The 23,714-nt window shown below is 38.3% G+C and overlaps 1 long non-coding RNA gene across 1 annotated transcript in view; it reads right to left on the bottom strand.

The window, feature by feature from the left end:
* LOC111766782 (uncharacterized) overlaps nucleotides 1-23,714 on the bottom strand; it is a 114,207-nt gene that overhangs the window by 69,420 nt on the left and 21,073 nt on the right. Inside the window, exons 2-7 of the long non-coding RNA XR_002798749.3 lie at nucleotides 19,866-20,033; nucleotides 19,455-19,604; nucleotides 17,789-17,985; nucleotides 2,406-2,502; nucleotides 1,420-1,639; nucleotides 347-501 (exon numbers count right to left, since the gene is read on the bottom strand). This is a non-coding gene — a long non-coding RNA (uncharacterized lncRNA). The remainder of the gene's footprint in view (nucleotides 1-346; nucleotides 502-1,419; nucleotides 1,640-2,405; nucleotides 2,503-17,788; nucleotides 17,986-19,454; nucleotides 19,605-19,865; nucleotides 20,034-23,714) is intronic.

Genomic DNA, 23,714 nt, shown 5'->3' on the forward strand with positions numbered 1-23,714 from the left:
GAAAAGTGAACATCATGAATACCAGACCTTGTGGTGCCTAACACAGCAGTTCCTGCTGCCTGCTATTCACCAACAGCTTGTGGCCATAATGCTCACTTCAATGACTGTGACATGAGCACCCTCCTGCTCTTGGAAGGGGCAAGATAGCTTTCACTACTACAGATACTGGCAACAGAACTCTTATAACAGGTCAGCTATTGTTTTCTGCCTGGAAAAAGAGTCCTCACAATGATGGACTAAGTTTAAATTCAACACCAAGTTGTGGCCCCAGGTCCAGTGAAGATGCTAAGAGCAGGACCAAGGAAGGCATTGAAATTATGTGATAACTCTGGTTTATTGGACTTACCCCACTCAGCTAACATGGAGTTGAAGAAGGTCAACCATGACACCATGGAGCCAAGAGTGCCTACAACTGAAAGCAGGAGGATTGCATCCAGCATCCATGTGAAATCTAAGCCCCCTCTTGATATAGATGTGGAGTAGACACAACCATTCCAGGGTCTACAGGATGGAAGAATAGAGTATGGATTAAGGTGGACTTACTGATAATCTATTCATGAACTATTGTGATTAGTAATCAAAGAAAATGTGGCATTGGTGTGGAGAAAGTGGCCATGGTGGCTGCTGGGGGTAGGGAATGGAAGGAAGAGATAAAATGTGGAGGTGTTTTCGGGACTTGGAATTGTCCTGGGTGATGCTGCAGGGACAGTTACCAGACATTGTATGTCCTCCCATGGCCCACTGGGTGGAACATGGGAGAGCGTGGGCTATGGTGTGGACCATTGATCATGAGGTGCAGCGGTGTTCAGAGATGTATTCACCAAATGCAATGAATGTCTCATGATGATGGAGGAGATTGTTGTTAAGGGGGGAGAAGTGGGGTGAGGGGGGTGGGGGATATATGGGGACCTCATATTTTTGAATGTAATATTAAAAAATAAAGACAAAAAAAAAAGAAATTATGTGATAAACTTCCAGCTGTCCCACAGCCCAAAATGGGGAAGTAACAATAATTTGTCATTGTCTATGCCTCAGACTATACAAATTGGGAAAAATGAGATCATTTTTGATCAAGTACTGGCCTATATAGCCTTGCTGTTAGGAAATCTTAAGTCCATGAGAAATAAATCATCGCTAGTTGGAAGTTTGTATAATCTGCTGTGGTTATGGATTATGTATAAAACGCTGTTCTAAACTTGGAAGAAAATTACAAAATATAAACATGGCTGGAATTGTCGATGGACTACAGCCGCTAAACCCTATGAGTTGGGGGAAAAGTTAGGGAGGAGGTATTCTGGGAGAAATGTTGATGTTTGTCTTTGTTTCTTTTGAAAGCAGCAAGAAACCACCGAATCTGCAATCTGCCTCCGTTGCCTTACAAAAACAAAAAGGGGGACATGTTGTGGGAAACTGGCTTACCTGTTCCCTATTTGCTGCACTTGTCCCCAGTTAAGTAAACATTGCCATGCTGCTGAGGCACAGCTGCTTTGGAGTTCCTAATAAATACGGTGCAGAAACTAGGGTCGAGGCTCTCAGTTCCAGAAGCTGTGAGTCCCCTGTTCCATCCTTGGTTCCTCTCTCATGTTTCTCTTTGTCCGATATTTCTGTAAGTTCTGCGTCACCTTCCCTTAGAGTAAACCTGTTGTGAGTTGATTGCAGCAATGATATATGAGTGATAAATAAACCTTTGTTTGTGTCAAGCCACTAAGATTTTTTAACTGTTTGTTATTATAGCACAACCTAGTCTATTCTGACATAAACAATATTCTTCCCAGTAGGGGTATGAACAAAAGATAAGCAATGAAAAGTCTTTCCAGCTCTGTGCACTCTATGTTCTACACATTTGTTTTTGTTTGACTGTTTGGTATTTACAACAGCTGCCTCATATTCAATTAGACATCCACTGAAATCCCTAAATGTATCCCATATATTTTTATGAACTCCTATTATAAATGACAGGCCCAAAAATCTTTGCTGTTATAATTTATCTGGAGCTCAACTTTAGGGTCAGACTATAGGCTTTGTCTCTAACTGACAAGTGGCCTTTATCAATCTGCCAATTTTCAGTCTCACTTCCTTCACTACAGAGTAAAGATACCTTAGGTCACAATGATAAATCTTGAGAAAAAAGAACCCTGTTAGCACATGTTCTTAAAATATTTTAAGAACTAGTCTGCTTGTTCCTTCCTTACATAAACTGAATTGTAAGATTTGATGGAGGATTTGGCAAAATATTTATATTCCAAATACTCAAGAGCATAAAAAACTAATAGAAGAGACAAATGAACAAAAGCTCTTTTTCCATTTTAAATACAAAAATACAAATATATACATGCATGTAAGAATTTAAATGTAAAACAGCTATGCCTTTTGCTATCTTTTCTAGGAAAAAGCAAGGAGCTTACCAAGATTTTCCAGAGCTCTTCACTCCCTCTTGGAATAGTCATTCAACAGGGTATACAAAGTTCCTGTGCAAATTTCCCCTGGAATGCAATATTCAACCTAGAGATATATAAAAGTATTTTATCATATATTTACTATACAAAATAGTTTATTGTAGAAAAATGGCATTATATTCACCCAAGTTGCAAGTGAATTGTGTGAATCAGACCTATCACTACATAAACTATGTATCTTCTCTCTTAAGTAGAAATGCCTTCCTCCTTGAGTCAAGTTTCTCTCTTTGCAGGCCACATAAAATACAGGGCACTTTATTAAAGCCTGGTTTTTCTGGAATTCTTGAAAACAGTGTTATCCCAAGGGGTATCCCAGGATCCCCAAGACAATCCCCATTGACTTTAAAATATTTGCTTCCATTTTTTTATAAAATATCATATGCTATATTTGTGGCAGTCCAGAACAATTCAGTTCATATGACCAGTTCTTAGAATCCTGACCAAAGACAACTACTAGAATCAGTGGTTTTTAAATATGACACATACCAATAAATTACCCACCTCTATCTGAGACCTATGCCAGAATAGGATGAGTGGCTGTCCAAAATTCTCCATGTTTAAAATGATCCCCAAGTTCATTCTGATGATCAGTTAGTCAGAAAAAAAGTTAGGTTATGCAGTAGCAATGCCAAAATATCAAGAGCTTACCATAAACAAAATCTTATTTCTAATTCAAAATCTGCTGCAGGTCCAGAAGACTCCCCTGAGCAACTCCTCCATGCAATATCCCATTATTCCAGTCTTGGTATTTTCACCACCCTATATCTGTAACATCTAAAACATGCAGCCTGCACAGTTGACATGACAGGAACATGAATGTTGGAGGGTCTCATCTTGGCAATTCAGGACAGTTGGAGGGTCTCATCTTGGCAATTATTGACAATAAACGCTTCAACCTAGAAATAACACCCATTAACCAAAAGTAGTCACCTGTCCCCACCTACCTGCAAAAGATAGGAAAGTAAAACATTCTCCTGTGTCTGGAAAAAGTGGAGAAGAAGGTATGGGTAAGATCCAAAAGCTTCTACCAAAATGATTTCCCATTTATCCAAAGACTAGACAGAAAATCCAGTCAGCCAGCAGCCTATAAGAAATGCATACATTCTGGGCACTTCCTATTGTTTTTAAAAACAGAGCCCAAAATCTTAACATAAGCTTAATATGATCATCAACATCCCACATTATCTTGACCTGCCTACCTTCCCAATCTCATCTTCACAATGGATTTCATTCTCCCTAAACACACCATATTCACCTTGAACCTTCACTCATTCTGTTCCCTTGGCCTGGAACACTTGTGTCCAGTCTCTTCCAATAGCTAACTACTCCTGTCTTAATTTCCAGGGCAGCTCTACCAAATACCACAGACTTATTGGCTTAAACAACATGAATTTATTGTCTCACAGTTTTGGAGGCTAGAAGTCCAAAATCAAAATGTCCTATAGAACTGCCATATGGCCCAGCAATCCTGCTAAGAGGAATATATTCAGAAGAATTGACAGCAAAAATATGAACATATATTTGCACACTATCGTTCATAGTAGCACTATTCACAATTTCTAAAAGATGGAAACAACTTAAGTGCCCATCAACCAATAAATGGATAAACAAAATGTGGTATATACAAATGATGGAATACTATTTAGCTGTAAGAAGAAGTGAGTGGAGTTCCAGGAAATTGGCACAGAGGTGGGTAGTCAGAGTCTGACTCTCTCACAACAAAGGAGTGGAAAGAGGGACAGAAACCTATCTGAAGGAGCAGCTTTGGCTATATATAGAACAGAAAGGTGCTCTGAGTCATCTAGGAAGGTACTGGAAAGATAAAGAAGCCAAAGGAAAACAGAAACATAGACAACAGCAAGGAAATAGAATAAGAAGAACCAAGTGTCAAAGTGAACCCTTACCACAAACACAAAAAAAAAACAATAAAATAAAACCCAAGAGTAGAAAGATAATCTAATCAATAGAATAAACCCATCAAGACAAAGAGATGCCTAGATATCAACAAAAAATTATAAGCCATACTAAGAAACAGAAAGACCTGGCCCAGTTCAATGAACAAACTAAAAAACAGGAGGGGATGCAGAACATGGAACAACTAATCAGAGATGTCCAAACAAATATCATGAATCAACCTAATGAAGTGATGGAAGAGATTAAGGATATTAAGAAGACACTGGGGGAAGTGGACTTGGCCCAATGGATGGGGCATCCGCCTACCACATGGAAGGTCTGTGGTTCAGACCCCAGGCTTCCTGGACCCGTGTGGAGCTGGCCCATGTGCAGTGCTGATGCGCACAAGGAATGCCATGGCACGCAGGGGTGTTTCCCACAGAGGGGAGCCCCATGCGCAAGGAGTGTGCCCCGTAAGAAGAGTCGCCTTGCACAAAAGAAAGTTTAGCCTGCCCAAGAATGGCACCACACACATGGAGAGCTGACACAGCAAGATGATGCAACTGAAAGAGACACAGATTCCCAGTGCTGCTGACAAGAATAGAAGTGGACACAGAAGAACACAGTGAATGGACACAGAGAACAGACAACTGGGGCGGGGAAGGGGAGAGAAATAAATAAAAAATAAATCTTTAAAAAAAAAGGAAGACACTGGGTGGGAAGTGGTATGCTTAATGGTTAGAGCATCTGCCTACCACATGGAAGGTCCAGGGTTCAAACCCAGAGCCTCCTTGACCCATGACGCAGCAAGATGACATAACGAAAAGAGACAAAGATTCCCAGTGCTGCTGATAAGAATAGAAGTGGACATAGAAGAACACACAGTGAATGGACACAGAGAAGAGACAACTGGGGTGGGGAAAGGGAGAGAAATAAATAAAAAATAAATTAAAAAAAAAAAAACAGGCACTATCATCTCCCCTGGTGGGGATGTATGTTAAAAAAAAAAGAAGAAGAAGACACTTGGAAAACACACTGAAGAAATTATAAACATACATAAAAAGATAATGGATATGATGGTGATGAATGGCACAATGCAAGAAATCAAAAGCACACTGGAAGCACATAACAGCAGATTTGAACAGGCAGAGGAAAGAATCAATAATGTGGAAGACAGTACAGCTGAAATCAGTCAGATAGTAGAATAGAGAGATAAAAAGATACAAAAAATCAAGCAGGGACTTAAAGATTTGTCATTCAAATGAATGACAACATGAAACACACAAACATATGCATTATCAGCATCCCAGAGGGGAAGAGAAGGGAAAGAGGGCAGAAGGAGTGTTGGAGGAAATAATGGCTGAAAATTTCCCAACTCTCTCTCTCTCTTTTGAGGGAAATGGATGTACAAGTCCAGGAAGTACAGCAGACCCCAAACACTATAAATCCTAACAGGATGACCCCAAGACATACACTTGTCAAATCGTCCAATGCTCAAAACAAAGAGAGAATATTGAAAGCAGTAAGAGAAAAGAGATCCATCACATACAAGGGAAGCTTGATAAAATTAAGTGCTGATTTCTTATTTGAAACCATGGAGGCAAGAAGGCAGTGGTATGATATATTAAGGTGCTAAAAGAAAAAATCTTCCAGCCAAGAATTCTCTATCCTTAGCTGGCATTCAAAAATGAGAGAGTTCAAAATATTCACAGATAAAAAGAAATTGAGTTTGTCAATAAGAAATATGCCCTTCAAGGTATACTAAAGGGAGTTCTTCAGGTCAAAAGGAATAAATATAAGAGAGGGAGAGATGGAAGAGAGTGTAAGAACAACTAAAATGATAAAAAAAAAATTAAAAACAATATAAGGCATACATAAATCTAAATAAAATATGACTAATGTAAATAAATGCTTGACAGTAATAACATGAAATGTTAATGGATTAATCTTTCCAGTCAAGAGACACAGAAAGGCAGAATGGATAGGAAAATATTGCCTAACTAAATGCTGTCTACAAAAAACCCACCTTAGATCCAGGAACACAGGGAGGATGAAAGTGAATGACTGAAAAACAATTTAACATGTAAACAATAGCCAAAAAAGGGTGGGAGTAACTATACAAATATCAGACAAAATAGACTTTAAGTGCAAAACTATTGTAAGAGACAAGGAAGGCCACTATATATTAAGAAAAGGGATAATCTATCAAGAAGAAAAAGCAATCATAAGCATTTATACATCTAACCAGGGCACCTCAAAATACATGAGGCAAACATTGGAAAAACTAAGTGGAGAAATAGATGTCTCTACAAGTATAGTGGGGGACTTAATACACCATTATCACCATGAGATGGAACATCTCAACAGAGAATCAATAAAGAAACAAAGACCTTGAACAATACATTATAGGATCTAGACCTATAGACATATACAGATCATCACACCCAAATACAGCAGAATATACATTCTTCTCAGGAGCACATGGATCATTCCCCAGGATAGACAACGTGCTAGACCACAGAACAACTCTCAGTGAATTCAGAAAGATTGAAATTATACAAAGTAATTTCTCTGACCACAATGGAATGAAACAGAAAATCAGTTAAGGGTCAGAGAACCAGATTAGGAACAAAGATATGGCAGTTAAACAACATAATTTTAAACAAAGAATGTGTTGGAGGAAATTGCAAAAGAAATCAGTAACTACCTTGAAATGAATGAAAATGACAACTCAACACATTAAAACCTATGGGATGCAGCAAAAGCTGTGCTGAGAGGAAAATTCATAGCCATAAATGCCTACATGAAAAAAAGAAGAAAGAGTTCAAATCAAAGACCTAAATGCACACCTGGAGGAATTAGAAAAAGAACAACAAACTAATCCCAAAGGAAGCAGAAAGAAGGAAATAAAAAAGATTAGAGCAGAACTAAATGAAATTGAAAATAAGGAAACACTAGAAAAAGTAAAACCAAAAACTGGTTCTTTGAGAAGATTAACAAAATTTACAAACCTTTACCTAGACTAACAAAGGAAAAGAGAGAGAAGATGCAAATACATAAAATAAGAAACAAGGAAGGGGATATCACCACTGATCCCACAAAAATAAAGAGTATCATTAAGAGGATATTTTGAAAAATTGTATATCAACAAGATGGATAATTTAGAGAAACAGACAAATTCCTAGAAACACACAAGCAGCCTACACTGATGAAAGAAGAAATTGATGAACTCAGCAGACCACAAGCAACAACATTGAATTAGTCATCAAAAACCTCCCAAAAAAGAAGAGCACAGGACCAGATGGTGTCACAGGAATTCTACCAATCATTCCACAAAGAACTGACACCAATCATGCTTAAACTCTTCCAAAAAATAGAAGTGGAGAAAACATTGCATAACTCATTCAATGATGCCAACATCATCCTAATACCAAAGTCAAACAAAGACTCCACAAGAAAAGAAACATTTAGACCACTCTCTCTAATGAACCTACATGCTAAAATCCTCAACAAAATACTTGCGAATCATATTTAACAATACTTCAAATGAATTATACACCACGACCAAGTGGGTTTCATCCCTGGTATGCAAGGATGGTTCAACATGAGAAAAACAGTCAATGTAATATATCACATAAACAGATCAAAAGAAAAAAATCACATGATTATCTCTATAGATGCAGAAAAAGCATTCAACAAAATACAGCACCCTTTCCTGATAAAAACACTTCAAAAGATAGGAATAGAAGGATACTCCCTTAACATGATAAATGATATATATGAAAAACCCACAGCTAACATTACATTCAATGGTGAAATCCTAAAAGCTTCCCCTCTAAGATCTAGAACCAAGACAAGGATGCCCACTTTCACTGCTCTTATTTAACATTGTGTTAGAAATACTTGCTTGAAGACTTAGGCAAGAAAAGGATATAAAAGTCATTCAAATTGGAAAGGATGAAGTAAAATTTCACTATTTGCAGATGATATGATCCTATACATAGAAAACCCTGAGAAATTTACAACAAAGCTTCTAAAGCTTATAAATGAGTTCAATAAAGTGGCAGTTTATAAGATCAATGAGCAAAAATCAGTAGCATTTCTGTACACGAACAATGAGTGAAGTGAGGAGGAAATCAAGGGAAAAATCCATTTACAATAGCAGCTAAAAGAATCAAATACCTAGGAATAAATTTAACTAAAGATGTAAATGAGTTATATGTAGAAAACTACACAACGCTGTTAAGGAAATCAAAGAAGACCTAAATAAATGTAAGAATATTCCCTGCTCATGGATAGGAAAACTAAACATCATTAAGATGCCTATCTTACCCAAACTGATTTACAGATTTAACACAATCCCAATAAAAGTTACCACAGCATTTTTTACTGAATTGGAAAAGTTAACAATGAAATTTACTTGGAAGTGCAAGGGGCCTTGCATAGCCAAAGACATATTGAAAAAGAAAAATTAAATCAGAGGAATCACACTACATGACTTTAAAACATACACAAAGTTACAGTGGTCAAAACTGCATGGTATTGGCACAAGGATAGACTTACTGACCAATGGAACTGAACTGAGAGTTCTGACACAGATTCCCACCTATACAGTCAACTGATATTTGAAAAGGCTACAAAGCCCAATCAACTGGGAGAGAATGGTCTCTTCAACAAATAGTGCTTAAGAGAACAGGATATCCATATTTTTGAAGAATGCCACCTCACACCTTATACAAAAATTAACTCAAGATGGATCAAAGATACAAATATAAGAGCCAAGAACATAAAGATCTTGGAAGATATAATAAGGAAGCATCCACAGGATCTTGTATTAGGAAATGGTTTGATTTTGTGCACTTTAAACCCAAAGCATGAGCAATGAAAGAAAAAATAGATAAACGGGACCTCCTCAAAATTGATAACTTTTGCACCTCAAAGGTGTTTGTCGAGAATGTGAAAAGGAGGCCTACTCAATGGAGGAAATATTTGGGAACCATATATCTGATAGGGGCCTAATGTCCAGCTTGTATGAAGAAATCCTACACCTCAAAAATAAAAAGACAAACAACCCATTTTAAAAATGGTCAAGTGTTTTGAATAGACACATCTCCAAAGAAGAAATAAAAATGGCTGAAAAGCACATGAAAAGATGCTCAACATCACTATTAGGGAAATGCAAATCAAAACCACATGAGATATCATCTTACACCCATTAGGCTAGCAGCCATTAAAAAAACAGAGGGCTACAAGTATTGGAGAAGATGTGGAGGAATGGGAACGCTCATCCACTGCTGGGGGGAATGTAGAATGGTCCAGTCATTGTGGACGACAGTTTGGCGGTTTCTCAAAAAACTAACTATAGATCTGCCATATGACCCAGCAATTCACTGCTGGGTATATACCAAGAAGAATTGAAAGCAAGGATACAAACAGATATGTGCACACTGATGTTCATAGCACCATTATTCACTATTGCCAAAAGTTGGAATCTACCCAAATGCCCATCAACAGATTAATGAATAAACAAAATGTGGTATATACATACAATGGAACATTACTCAGCTGTAAGAAGGAATACAGTACTAACATGAATGAATCTTGAGGACCTCGTGTTAAATGAAGTAAGCTAGGCATTGAAGGACAAATATTACATGACCTCTCTGATACAAATTACGCAAATCAAGCAGACTCAGACAGCTAGAGTCTGGAAGATAGGCTTACAGAAGACAGAAAGGGAGAAGAAGGTTGTTAGTCAATGCCCATATGGGCAAAATCTATGATAAGGTAGAAGGGTGTAGTTGTACAGTGGATGGGCATAACAGTGGTGCAGTGATGCTTTGGGCTGGGCAATGCTGGTCTGTGAGAGGGGTGGGGTGGGAAGGCTGGGTTGGATTGTTCATGGAACTGGGGGGAGGGCTGAAGATGGTGCAGGTGAACTATGGGACTTTGTGGGTGTGGCAATTTGATATGGTCATGAATTCCAAAAATAGATATTGGATTATGTTTGTAATCTGGTCTATACCTGGGCATGATTAAGTTATGATTAGGGCTTTGATTGAGCCATGCCATTAGGGTGTTTATTTGTGAGATAAAAGGCATAGCAAAGGACAGAGCTGAGGGTTTCTAATGCTGGAGTTTTGATGTTGGAGTTTGATGCTGAAGTCTTAAGCTAGAGCCCCAGGAAGCATACAGAGGAAAGAGAAAGAAGCCCCAGGAAGAAAGGACATGAGCCAGGAGAACACAGAGAAAGAGATGGCTCCTTAGACACAGCAGAAACCCCAGGGAGAGAGACAGAGCCATTCACCTGGTAATCTACAGCTGACCTTGTGAAGAGAGGCAAAGTCTAGAGAGCCTTGTAGTCTACAGCTGACCTTGTGAAGAAAACAGAAGAGCTGAGCCCAGAGGAACCCATGAAGCCTGAACCCTCACAGACATTGGCAGACATCTTGAACCAACATGTGGAATAGACTTTGGTGAAGGAAGTAACTTATGCTCTATGGCCTGGTAACTGTAAGCAACTACCCCAAAATAAATACCCTTTATAAAAGCCAACAGATTTCTGGTATTTTACATCAGCACCCCTTTGGCTGACTAATACAATGGGTATGTGGTTGAAACCACTATGTTGGGGATGTTCTTTCAGCAAATATGGCAGGGAAGGTTATGGGTTTAAGGTGTTGGATGTGAGGGGCTTGTGGGACAGGGTGAACTGGGGGCAGGCTTCTAGGGAGTGTGTATTGTTCATCTTGTCATAGTGTGTTGTACAAGTGGGTGGAGACTCATATAATGAGTGTGAAGGTGTTGGGCTCCCATCCTGAAGAGTCCTGCTATGATCTCAAATAGAGGGTCAGGAGTCTCTTGAGAGCATAGATAGTGCCTAATGGGGCACAATGACCTGAAGAGTAGGTGTTGCAAATTTGTTGAGATTCAGGGTCCAGCTGGTACATGGACAGCCCAAAGATTTAAGTCTCTTGGACATATAACTATCAACTCTAGTACTAATTATAGGTTCAAATAGAAGGGGCAGAAGAGCCATGTATAGGGAAACCACAAATGAGTCCAACTCTGTCACACTGGGGACCATAAATTCCCAGGTAAGACCCACTTGCAGGGCACCACACATCTAAGCTTCTGCCTTGACTATAGTGTCTGGGTGTCTCCAGAGCCCTCAGGAGTCCTGCTATTTGAGGCAATATTTACTTTGGCAGTCAATGAGGAGATTCTCAGCAAATCTCCTACTGAGATGTGCATAAGCATAACCTCTGGAATGACCTCCCAACTCACTTGGAAGTCTCTTATACATGCAAACTCATTTCTCTTTACCATTTCACCATTTTGGTCAAGGTCTTTTTCCAATTGCATTGCTAGTTGGTGCTTGGTAGTAATCCCTCCCTGCCAGGGAGGCTGATCCCTGGGGGTCATGTCCCACACTGGGGGGAAGGTAATGCATTTATACACTGTGTTTGGTTTAAAGAGAGGCTGCATTTGAGCAACAAGGAGGCTCTCAGAAGTAACTCTTAGGTACCCTATAATGCTAGGCTAAGTTTCAATTCAAAAGTAAAGGTTCATGGGAAGCAGCTGTAACTCAACAGATTAGCTCCTGTCTACCATATGGGAGGCCCTTGGTTCACATCTTGGGGCCTCCTTGTGAGGGCAGATTCTCCTGCATGCTGTCAAGTGCCACCTGGCCCGCAGACACTGCGGAGAGCCAACTCAGCAAGGTAACATAACAAAAAGAAGGGAGTCAAGTGAGAACACGAAGACCCTGCAGCAAATGGACACAAAGAACAGACAGCAAGCAAGCTGCAAGGAGGGAGGGGAAAATAAATAAAATATAGACAAAGAAGAATGTATAGCAAATGGATACAGGGCACAGACAGCACACAAAAAGCTGCAAGGTGGGGGATGAAAAAAAAAGCAAAAAACAAACACTAAACAAAAAAAAGAAGACACTTGGGGAATAAACAGAAGAAAATGTCACTGTACATACAAGACAAGAGATCTTACAGTGATGAAAGACATAATGTCAAATTTTAATTTTATATTTTTTATTTCAAACTTTTAAAAAAAAATTGTGTCTTATTATTTTTAAAACTATTTCAAATCATTTCCTTTTAATTGTATTTGGTTATCTTGTTGGTTTCAATTTTGAAGAAGGTTTGAATCACAGAAGGGATACAAATGTGGCAGGAGAGGATCACTGGTGTGGGCTATCAGAGATGGGGGATGCACGGGATGAGGTTCACCTGGGGCATACCTATAAGACATATGAATGTGTTCAAGTGTTCATGGGGCATTGTCACAGCAGGCGGAGAGTCACACAATAATCAAAAGAATATCAAATTTCCATCCTTGGAAGCTCTACCACATTCTCTGAGGGGATAGGAAGAATCCCTGGAGTACAGGGGCAGTGACTAGTGAAGGAGGATGGATCATTGACGGGTCCTTAATAGTGATGACTGTACTGATGAACCTTTACTTTTTTTAATCTGTAATTGCTCAATTTTCACTTATAAACATTTGTTTAGTGTTTTCCCTATAAACTAATTTCAAGACAATGTCTATCTTTTATTATGAGAACACAGCACAGTTCCTGGCATACAATACATGTTCAATAAATATTGGCTAATTGTCTTAGTTTCCTATTGCTACTGTAACAAAATGCCATAAACTTAGTGGCTTTAAACAACATAGATATTGCATTATCTTACAATTTTGGACATCAGAAGCCTGACAGTTTTTACAGGGCTAAAATCAAGGTATTAGCCTCGCTACATTCCTTTCTGGAAGCTCTCCCAGCAATCAAGTGCTTGCCTTTTCCAGCTTCTAGAGGCTGTCTGCCTTCCTTGGTTCATGGCTCCCCTCCAGCAATGGCACCACTCTGACCTCTGCTTCTGTTGTCACATCGCCTTCTCTGACTCTGACTCTTTTGCCTCTTTGTTGCCTTTTAAAGAGCCTTGTGAATGCATTGGTCCCACACAGATATATGAGGATAATCTTCCCAACCCAAGGTCCTTAATTTAATCACATATACAAAGTCTCTTTTGCCATTTAGGTGAAATAGTCATAGGTTCTGGGTGTTACAACGTGGACATATGACCACCTGCCCACAATGCTGACTGCCTGGTTTCATAACTCTCATAAAACAGAGCAGCTCAGTTCTTTGCAAAAACATTTGCCTAGAAGAAAGTTTCAGTCTGGAGAGTGTTGATTGGGGCTCTCCAAAAGAATTTTAACAAGGCCTCTCTCAATTCCATGCCCATTGCATTTCTCAGTGCTTTTATAGGTAAGAAATTGAAAGTATAGAGAAGGTAAGACATTCTTCTTAGAGCAATAACATATTAGAAGAAGCCAGGAATAAAATCTTCTCACTCTACTCCAGGGAACACATACTTCTGAATGCCTAGGTCGTGGGGTACAGATGACATCCCTGCTCCCACAGAGCTACATTCGGGTGCAGGAAACCTGGTACAGACAAACCTGAGTTCCCATATTTAGACGCCTTCATGGGCTAGGCAGAAAACTCAAGTGTGTGAAGAAGCCAAGTGTGAGACTATTGGGAGTGGTGATCATTGTGCTGAACTGGAGAGAGTTCCTGCTTGCCTAAGGGCATTCAGATTCAAATTTTCTCTCTCTCTCTTCTGGCCAAAGACAACCAGCCTGTAGTTTAGATCAGCACCTCTTACACAGCACCCACTAGTTTGCCACTCCCAAAGTAAACAAATAAACAAAATAATTTCAGATATTGGTAGGTTTTATGAGGAAAATAAAACAGGCCAACATGATGGCAAATACCTAATGTGTGGGGAGGGATCGGCTCTTCAGGGAAGGCGGCCCATTGCAGGGCACCACCCTTCTGTGTTTTTACCAAGAATTTATAGTGAGGAACTCAGATCCTGGAATACAGATTTTCTCTGGCCTGTGGTTATAGAATGAAGCAACCCAAGGATCCATTTTGATAAGAAGGAGTATTAAAATAAAAAGAAAGATTGTCTCTGCATTGGAAAATCTCCAAAGAAAGGCATTTCAGCAAGTCTGGGAAGACAGTGATAAGGAACAATTGTCTTAATAGAAAATAGCCCTCTCCTATTTCACAATGCAATCCAGAAACTATGTATCATAGACCATTTGATCATTTAACTCTTCTGTGGTTTCTCTCATAGCTGACTTTGCTGCTCATGAGTTCCTTAAGTCCCCTGTGTATTTTCTATATAATTCGCCTTCCAGTTGGGAGTTCACATCCTGTCTCACAGCTTTTTCCATGGTCTAAGCTCTATTATTTTTTTCCTAAAGGTAACAATACTTACTGTTATTCATCTTTAGTTATGTTTTAAATTTAAAATAAGTATGTTACAGTTTTTTTAAATACCACCAGTACAGAATATTATTAAAGAAACAAAAACTAAAATCTACGAACAGTTAAGTAGGTGAAGTCAAATATTTTTATGAAAATTACCAAATTTTTGTGCTTTCAGCAGTATGTAGTTTTTTTTTAAACAAATCAATTTTATGGATACATATTAATGAAGCATAAATCCATCCAAAGTGTAAAATCAATGGTATTTGGTATAATCACATATTTGTGTCTTCATTACTTCAATCATTCTTAGATCACTTTCATTATTCCAATAATAGTAATAAACAGGGAAACGGACTTTGGCCCAGTGGTTAGGGCGTCCATCTACCATATGGGAGGTCCGCGGTTCAAACCCCGGGCCTCCTTGACCCGTGTGGAGCTGGCCATGCGCAGTGCTGATGCGCGCAAGGAGTGCCCTGCCACGCAGGGGTGTCCCCCGCGTAGGGGAGCCCCAGGCGCAAGGAGTGCGCCCGTGAGGAAAGCCGCCCAGCGTGAAAAGAAAGAGCAGCCTGCCCAGGAATGGCGCCGCCCACACTTCCCGTGCCGCTGACGACAACAGAAGCGGACAAAGAAACAAGACGCAGCAAATAGACACCAAGAACAGACAACCAGGGGAGGGGGGGAAATTAAATAAATAAATAAAATCTTTAAAAAAAAAAAAAAAATAGTAATAAACAAAAAACAAACAAAACTCATCACCCCTCAATTTCTCTATGCTTCCCCTGCCATACATAGCTGCTATTCTTTTTCCTTCTCTCTATATTTGTTTTTATATTTTGTAAACAATCTTATATAAGCAATATCACCCATATTTGTGTTTTACATGAGGTTTTACTATCTTATACAGTCCCATGTTACAGTTTTTAGCTTTCCTTCTAGTAACATACATGACCTTAGACTTTCCCTTTCAACCACTGTCATATCCATAATAAAAGCTCTGCCAGTTACAAACACCATGATATGCTTTCATCATTTCTACTTACTTCCAAAGATTTACAAACAACCTTTTTACCAGTTCTGCACGGATTAACCTTCAGCTTTCCATTCTCTACCCTTCTATTTTCTGGTGACCTATCTTCTAATTATTAACTCCATGAGTTTATACAATATATTTAGTTCATAATAGCACAATTATACAGTATTTGCCATTTTGTGTCTGGCTTGCTTCACTCAACATAATGTCCTCCAAGTTCATCCATGTTGTCATATTCTTCACAACTTCATTTCTTCTTGTTACTGCATAATATTCCATTGTGTATATACATCACAATTTGTTTATCCATTTATCAGTTGATGGTCACCTGGGTTGTTTCCAACTTCTGGCAATCATGATAATGCTGCTATGAACACCAGTGTGCAGATGTCTATTCGTGTCACTGCTCTCAGTTCTCTGGGTATATACCTAGTAATGGTATGGCCAGGTCACATGGCAAGTCTATATTCAACTTCCTTTGGAACTGCCAGACAGTCCTCCAGTGGCTATACCATTCTACAGTCCCACCAATGCTGAATAAGCGTTCCTATCTCTCCACACCCTCTCCAACATTTACAGTTTTCCAGCTTTTTAATAGTGGCCAGTCTAATAGGTGTGAAATGTTATCCTATTGTAGTTATGATTTGAATTTCACTAACCACTAATTACATTGAACATTTTTTCATGTGTTTCTTTACCATTTTTATTTATTCTTTGAACGATTGTCTTTTCAAGTCTTTTGCCCGTTTTTTAATTGGGTAGTTTGTCTTTTTATTTTTTAGTTGTATGATCTCTTTATATATCATGGACATTAAACTTTTATCAGATATGTGATTACCAAGTATTTTCTCCCATTGAGTCAGCTGCCTCTTCACCCTTTTGAAAAAGTCCTTTGAGGTACAAAAGTGTTTAATTTTGAAGAGGTACTATTTATCTATTTTGTTTTCTTTTGTTGCTTATGCTTTCGGTATAAGGTTTAAGAAACTACTGCCTACCACAAGATCTTGAAGATATTTTCCTACATTTTCTTCTAGGAGTATTATGGTTCCAGCTTTTATATTTAGGTTCTTGATTCATTTTGAGTTAAGTTTTCTATAAAATATGAGGTAGAAGTCCTCTTTCTTTCTTTCGGATATGAATATCCAGTTCTCCCATCACCATTTGTTGAATAGACTGTTCTGGCCCTGCTGGGAGGGCTTGACCACCTTGTCAAAAATTACTTGACTGTAGATATGAGAGTCTGTTTCTAAGTTCTCTATTTGATTCTGTTCGTCAATATGTCTGTCCTTTTTTTTCTTTTTTTTCCTTTTTCTTTTATTTTCTTTTAAATGTTATATTCAATATGTCTGTCTTTATGCAAGTTCCATGCCATTTTTTCCACTGGCAAAAGATCTATTTATTTATTTATTTATTTCTCTCCCCTTCCCCGCCCCCCCCCCCCCCCCCCCCCGGTTGTCTGTTCTCTGTGTCTATTTGTTGCATCTTCTTTGTCCGCTTCCGTTGTTGTCAGTGGCACAGGAATCTGTTTCTTTTTGTTGCGTCATCTTGTTCTGTCAGCTCTCCATGTGTGCGGCACCATTCCTGGACAGGCTACACTTTCTTTCACGCTGGGCAGCTCTCCTTACGGGACGCACTCCTTCCATGTGGGGCTCCCCTATGCGGGGACACCCCTGCATGGCAGGGCACTCCTTGTGCGCATCAGCACCGTGCACGGGCCAGCTCCACACGGGTCAAGGAGGCCCGGGGTTTGAACCACAGACCTCCCATGTGGTAGACGGATGCCCTAACCACTGGGCCAAGTCCACCACCAAGCACTATCATTTTTAATGCTTTGTACCCTCCCTCACTGAGATGTTTTACATGTTTTACACATCTGGTCCTGTCAGATTGTCAATTACTTTTGAGAGGCTTTTTTCCTACCTTATGAGTCCAGAAACAAACTATATAACTTGTTGCTTTGTTCTCAGTATATTCACAAGAGGCAAAACTGCCTGGAAATTGTGTGTGAAGCTAATAAACGCAAAATCAAAAACAAAAAAGGACATAAGCTTTTGTGTATAAGTATAAAAGTATATGATTAAGTCCAAGTGTAAGAAAAGGCATTGCCTGGTACTGCCCAGGGTCCTGGATGTGGAGGTAGCCCAGGGCTTCTGTGGGGGCAACTCTCACACCTGAGTGATGAGACAAGCAGGCGACTCTTCAGGCCATTCATTCCTCTTTTTTTCTCTTAGTTGCTCCCTTCAGAGGAGAAGCAGGGAGATGTGGAGTACTCAGTAGCCAAGTTAATAGGTCTGGTGAAAACTCTAAGAAAATACATTGACAAGGAAGGGAGTCAGCTGACTTTGGGCATGCAATAATCCATGATGAGGCTAGCTGGGTTTTAGGTGTGTATGTGTTTTAATACACAAAGATGATTTTGTTCACAGAGAGGAAATTCATTCATCTCAGTTATTATCTGTAGACAGCTGGTAGTAGCTATTTGGAAGGAGGGGCCACAGGCTCACAAAAGAGAGAGCCCGGATCTAGCAGCCTTCTCTGCCCCAGGTGAGGAGGATGGATTGACAGAATTTGCCATTCCAGATCTAGTCCATTAATTAGTCCATTTAATTACAGAAATTAAATTCAAAAATTAAAGTGAAGATAATGTAAATGATTTAAATGATTTGCCCAAGATCTAGGGGCAGCTCTGGGACTCCCAGATTTGCTAACTCCAACCAGGTATGCTAACTCCTTCCAACACACCACACTGCCTAGCCATGTACATAAGAATTCACATAGCACCCCCCACCCAAGAGGTCCACATCCCAATCACAGGAACCTGTGACTATGCTACTTTACATGGAAAAAGGGACTTTGCATGTAAAGGATCAAGTTAAAGATCTTGAGATGGGAAAATTACCCAGTGTAATAAAAAGGGTGATTAGAAGCTGTGTGTGTCCCCAGAAAACCATATTCTTAAATTTAATCCATTTCTATGGTGTGAAACCAGTGTAAGTCATTCCTTTTGATAAGGCTACTTCAGTTAAGGTGTAACCCACCTCAATCAGAATGGGTCTTACTTCTATTACCAGAGTCCTTTATAAGCAGAGTGAAATTCAGAGAGAAAGAGAGAAAGCCACAGGAAGCTAGAAGCAGAAATGGAACCCGGAAGAAAAGGAAGAGACCAGGAGATGCCACCAGGTGTGTCTTTGGATGACCTCTCTATCATGGTCAGAGTCAGAGCAGGTGATGTGTTGACAGAGCAGAGGGAGAGAAGGAGATGGAACGAGGTAAGCAGAGGTCAGAGTGATGTGGAGTCACAGGCCAAGGAAAGCAGGCAGCTTCTAGAAGATGGAAAAGATCAAGGAAATGGGTCCTCCCCTAGAGCCTCCAGTTAAACTGATTTCTGCCCTATTAACTGTAAGATAATAAATTTTTGTTGTTTAAAACCACTAAGTTTGTGATAATTCATTACAACAGTGATAGGAACCTAATACAATGACCTTCATATATTGGTTTTGGCAACAATTCAAGCAGTTAAACAAGGGCACATTTGCAGAATATCAGACCCCAGACACGTCTCATGCCTATCATGTTTTATGGATGACCACCAAGCCGTGCTTATACTAAAACACTCCTGTCCTTTCCTTCCACACACTGTTTTCCAGGCAGTGCTTGCCTCTTCCTAATATACAGTTATTAGTTCAATTTAGATTGGGTTACGTATAACCAAAATAAAATAAATGTAAAAGAACCCTGCTTTAAACAGGAGAGAGGTTTATTTTTCTCTCACAAGAAAAGAAATCCAGAGGTAGGCAGTCCAGGCTGGTATGGTGGCTCCAAGAAGCAAACATTCAGGTTCCTTTTGTCATTCTCCATGTATAACTGCCACCTGATGGTCCAAGGTGGCTGCTCGAGCTCCAGTCATCACATCCCCATCAAGCTATCAAGAAGGAGGACAGGGAAAGAAGGGCATGTGTACTCCCTGGTAAGGATGGCATCTAGCAATGGCACACAATATTTATACTATATTTCATTTGTCCACAACTTAGTTGCAAGGAGACTGGGAAATATAGTCTTTAGCTGGATATATTAGCAAATCCCCTACCCACTCCATCCCCAGAGCTAAACACTGATAAAATAAATGTGGCACTTTTGAAGATCAAAGATTGCCTCCAAAAAGGATTTGGTTAATTCTACTTACCATACTTTGTGCATATTTACCAAAGAAAGATAGAAATCCTGACACTGGCTGTGAAGATCCAAAAGCGTGTTGCTTTTCTAACCTTGGTTCTCACGTTGAATTCCAAAGAGAGATTGCTGGCATGAAAACTTAGCTGTGGTACTACGAATGACCAAAACAGGATGAGGTCTAAAGAAATAGAAAAAATTTAAACAAGAAGCTATACTGAGGATACATGGCAAAGAAAGTTCAGAACAGGACTTGTTAAGCCAGTAACCCAGTTATGAGAAATTAGGAGATGGGGGAAAGTAATTACCCACATAAATTATTAAAGTAATCATGAGAGTGCTGCGACCCACGCAGCTGAACAGGGTCCTGAGGGGGAGGAGTGTGAGGCTGAAGAAAGACACAAAATAGCCGGGGCCAGGTGGACCATGAGGAGTTCGCAACTACCTCAGGCACTTGGCTTGAACACACATTTTATTTTATACCATAAGGGGAAATAGTACATTCAGAAGATTTGCATTTCCAGATCACTACAACACAAAAGTTATTCTTCTATTCATAAACCTACAGATAACACAGTTTCTTTCTACTTCTTATCCACACTCAGCATTATTTACTTCAGCACATGATCTTGCCCAGTGGGCACTTCCTATTTTATCTCCAGACTCTCCAAGTACACTTTATCTACACTCTCACTGTGAACTCGGAGCCTGCTTTGCAGGGCTCCCCACATAAGAGCAAGAATGAGACTTCAAGGAAAGCTGCCAGGCAACATGTGCCTACACTTAACAGTGCTGGTAGGGCAAAGGGGGCTTTTCACGCAGACTGTTACAATGCTCTCCCTTACCTCTTCTACCAGAGTGGGGGCAGAGAAAAAGAAGGGGCTAGACTAGTGGACAGTAGGAGATCCTGAAAAACATGAAGGAGATGGAGAAAACTGTACATACTAAAACTCGTCTCAGAAACATTGCTGAATGTGGTTATAAGGAATAATTTAGTAACTTCTTGAAGAGAAGCAAATGGGAGGGAACCCCCCCCCACCCAAAAAAGCCTTGCTTGATTAACATGAGATGTGTGTTAATCTGCCTTTTATGATCAGGTAAACTGCAGGGTTTGGGTTTGCTGAGTAGATCTACAGATTTGGGCCAGAGCAGCGTTGCTCAGGACAATAGAGACAAAGCTCAGTAGACTGGCTTCATTGCACTTTTCCTACATATCACCCAGCCACCCCTCCACAAGAATGACCAAAGGCTTAAAGAATGCTGAGGCACTAGAATCTTAGCTTGTTGGGGACAATCTGGCACTATCCCTAACAAGAGTTTGTAACCATGTGGAAGCCAACCATTTTTAAAAGGCAATTTGGCAATAAAATAAATGGAAAATTAGAATTATGTCATAATTCATTTCTGTTATATTTGAATTATTATTTACATTTATAAATGTTTGTTGCTAAGCTATTTTTAATAATTGATTATATTAAATCTAACCTGGCCTTGCACTCTCCTTTAAAATTCATAATTCCTTTCAATCTATTTTTCCATTTATTTTACAATTTTACAATAAAGGACTTTTTAACAGCTAAGAAAAAGCCATTGATTATACACTTTGGATAGACCATATGGTATGTGAATATATCTCAATAAAACTGCTTAATAAACAAATAAATAATTCTGCAAGAATAGCCAGAAATAGCGGCTATGTACAGCAGGGGAAACAAAGAGATTGAGAGGTGAGGAATTTGTTTGTTTGTTGGTCTGTTTTTTGTTTATTGTTAATATTGAAATAATGAAAATGCTTTAATAATGTCTGAAGTGATAAATGTACAACTATGTGATTATACCAAATACCATTGATTGTATACTTTGGATAAATTGTATTCTTCATTAATATGTATCAATGAAATTAATTTGGTTTTTTTAAAGTCAATTGGCAATAAAATAAATGGAAATTTTTTAGTTCATAAACTTTGATCCAAAAACATAATTTCTCCAGAAATTCTCACAAATATGTACAGAGATACATGTATGGATTTTAGTGCTGTATTGGTTATAATAAGGAAAGAATAAAAATAACATAAATGTCCATTTGTAAGGGATTAATTAATATATTAGATCTATAGTTTCCATTTCTTAAGAATGATGTAGATATATATGTATTGTTATGGAAAGGGGTTCATAATATATGGTTCACAGACAAAAAAAGATAGAAATTAACGTGTATTATGATGTCACTTTTGCGATAACTTTATTTTTTTTATTTAGATTTATGTGTGTACATATAAGTTGGTGGTATAGGCATATATACACACATATACACACATATATATTCATACACATATATTTGTATATTAGGAAAAGTCTGAAAAAAACTCACTCCAAGCAGTAAACAGTGGTTACTTCTTGGGAATGGGATGAGGGAAAAGGGATATTTACTTATTACTTTTGCTATATTACATTTTTTATTATCTGAATTTTTAATAATTCAAGTTACTTTTGTAATTTTAAAATCCAATAAAAATACTTTTTAGAGACATTGGAAACTAAATATGTAGTGTTTATGTTGGTATCCAGTCAGGATTGAAATACAACTGGACTAATTACATTGCTTTAAAGTGTAATAAAACACAGTGAGGTATTTTTTGTTCTCTCCCACCCTACAACAAATACAGAGAAATGAGAATGTCAAACACTATTTATACCACTAACTGTTCAAGAGGATCTACATGCCATATCAGACAGGCAGGGCTAAAGCCAGGTTTTATAGCATCTAAAGCTTATATAAGATGGGAGGCTTTTTTTAAGAAAAATTAATACATAATTACAAGAGTGAATATTTATTTAGTAAAAGACAATACACCAAAAAAATTGAAAAAAACCTGATAAATACAACAAATATCACAAAATCCAGAAAAATAACATACCATTTTTATTAATGAACTATTGTATTTCTATAGTACTATTTTCCTACATTTTCTGGATGGATACTCTTTAACAATGATTTTGCAATACTTCCTATGAGGAAACAGAGATTATTTAGTCTTTTCTCTAGCATGCTTGATGGAAATATGTCTTAAAATTATTAATAGTTGTAAAAATTTCTTTGCTGCACAACTGATTATTGGTAAAAGTTTAAATTATATGTATGATTCTTGTCATATCTGGGAGAAATGGAATTTAATTAATCCCCTTTAGATGGACATCTAAGTTATTTTTATTCTTTCCTTATTATAAACAATGCTGCACTAAAATCCATATGCATATGAGCTATAAAATTTCAGTACTTTTCAGGCTTTCTTATACTGGAGACCAAACTTAAAATTATTAGATTAATTTGTCATTAGTATTTTCATCATAGTGACATATTGTGTTTGAGATTATTTTTTGTTAGTGGTGTTTTGTGTCAAATGAGCAAGAAATTTAAATCATTTTCAAGCTGTAGTCATATAATTAATTCTTTTTCATTAATTTAATTATCACCAATCTAAGAGCCCTTTATTATTGCTATTGAAATTTATCTCTTCCTCTTAATGAAATAACTACATTTGGTATGATCTGCATGATGTTTTATATGGCAGCATCAGATACACTAAGATGCTATGGAATAATTTTGGTATACATAAAACATGCGACTTCACATTTAAATATACTCCTTATTTGTACTACTGCTTCAGATTTATGTCCTATAAAGATAAAAATTCTGACAAATTCTATTTTATGCAATTTCCACTAAAAAGGAAAAACTCTATGGTAAGTATATAATTATAAATGCTGCCTTAAGAGTATAATCCTGACATGAAAGAATTTCATTTTTCAGGATTTCTGTATTCTCAACCCCTTGCTTTGCACAGGCAATTTCTATGACTCT

This window comes from Dasypus novemcinctus, chromosome 13, assembly GCF_030445035.2.
Source record: "Dasypus novemcinctus isolate mDasNov1 chromosome 13, mDasNov1.1.hap2, whole genome shotgun sequence".
In the NCBI taxonomy this organism is placed as follows: Eukaryota; Metazoa; Chordata; class Mammalia; order Cingulata; family Dasypodidae; genus Dasypus; species Dasypus novemcinctus.